The sequence below is a fragment of the Gouania willdenowi genome, chromosome 20 (genome assembly GCF_900634775.1).
Source record: "Gouania willdenowi chromosome 20, fGouWil2.1, whole genome shotgun sequence".
NCBI classification, from domain to species: domain Eukaryota; kingdom Metazoa; phylum Chordata; class Actinopteri; order Blenniiformes; family Gobiesocidae; genus Gouania; species Gouania willdenowi.
Window position 1 is genome coordinate 11,834,033 of NC_041063.1, and position 2,107 is coordinate 11,836,139.

The window sequence follows — 2,107 nt, forward strand, 5'->3', positions numbered from 1 at the left end:
ATTGAGGAGACAGACAGAGTTAGGAGGCATAATAAAACAGGATAAATCAAGTAAACAAAGTGTTATGAGGTGAAGACTACTTTTTTATTGCAGAATATCAGTTTTTTTTTTATTTATTTATTTTTTATTTATTGTCATTTCTTCACATGCTCATTTTTCTCTACCCTATCCAAAGTATGACAGATGGAAAAACCTAAATAACCAGATTTTGTTCCTTCCAAAATATATTATTGCAGTACTAACAGACTGTGGACCACTGTAACGCTCAGAAGATAACCTTCCAGTTATTTTTAGGCTCTTCACCTCTATTTAATTTTTAATGTAGAAATGTTGTCGCAGATATGAAGTAAGATAAATTAATTAAATTGATAAATAACTACAAATCTAATAGCAAAGATAATTAGAGAATATATGAATGCAATATTCAAATACCCTTTTTTTCTTTAAAAGAGTTTTATTATTAGGTTACTTAATCTATTGGTTATCTAAGCATAAATACACTATTTTCCTGGTATTTTTTAATGGTATTTTGTGCACTGTGGACATGCCTCAATGCCTCCACTTGCTCGTTTTGAGGGCCTCAAGGTTAGGGTTAGTTGAACCAGTTTGCTGAAATGAGAAAAGCATTGAATGACAGATACTATCTAATTATACACCAGTATGAACTGTGCAACCAAGAAAAACCTCATGGAAAACAATTTGGAAAGATTTTGTTAAAGGTTTGTTGGTCTGATTAAAACTCAGTGCTTATGATTGTGTTTAGGCCAGTTGTGGAGATCCACAATGTCATCTCATGAACAGGAAATATCTATACGGGCTCGAGATTGCACAGCATTCCACATGATACTAGTCTTTTAGCTTTTTATGACATTCAAGGCTAAATACGATACATTTAAAGGCAAATAAATTAAAACATTTATTGATTAAACATCTATAATAATATAAAACTTTCAGCATTTTAGAAGAGCCAGATCTCGGGCAGCTGCTGGGACTCCTCCAGGTTACACCCTGGACAGGACACTGATGTATCAAAAGCTATCAAAGAAACAAAAAATCAGGGTCAGACATCCAATATCCTCGAATATAATTTATTTATTTTTTTTTAAATTCTCTGGACAAAGGTTAGCGGGACAAAAATGTTTTATGGGGTTTTCCATAAAAAGATATATTGAATTAATCTATTGTTATGAGTTCTGCATCAGCCTCTTATCATGCTTTTTTGAATAAAATCAACATCAACATTGTACAACTGTAAGATTGAAAATACAAACAACACAACTATTTTCTTCTTTGCCTGAAAAAGTGAATAAAATAGATATTAGTAATTCTTATGCAAATACCTGCTTCTTCTTCCATTATTATATCACCACGCATCAGGAGCAGCTTTGAAGCAAGTAACACATGCAATTAATTATCCATCTGCGATTTTGACTTTTTGTTAATGATAATAATTCGATCAGTAGCCCTAACTAGAACTGTGAAAACAGTCAATATTTACAAGTAGATAAAAAACACAAAAAAAGCATATTTTCTGTACATTTACAAAAAAAAAAAAATATTTACCTACACAGCTTTAAAGTTTCTTCATCTATAATGTGTATATAATGTAATTTATTGTGTGTGTGTATCTATATGAAGTTTACTGTATGTACAGTTTGAACTGTATGAGTTGTATATACAACATATGGTGATTGTATGTATAGTTTAAGGTGTATACCTATAGGTTTATTGCTTATGGAGCACCTTATCATGATTTCATATATTTAATTTTGCTATTGTACTTTTTCACCAGCTGTAGGTTTGGTTGTGCAGCTTATTACAACTCATTTTTTCTTATCTGATCTTACCTTTTTTTTTTTTTTTTTCTTTATTTGCTTCATTCAAACCTATTCTACCCCTCAGAAAAGCACCTCAGAGCATCCATTTATTCAGTATCTGCATCAACAACAAAAGCAGGTTCAGCTTTATGTCATTAAAAGTGTCAAAACACGGTATTTCCAAAGACTAAACACTGTAGCTGCAGCTATTCCATCACAGCAAAGCAACTATCAACCAGATGTTTTGTCATTAGGAATGAGCACAGTACACTTCATCTCAACCATTCAAC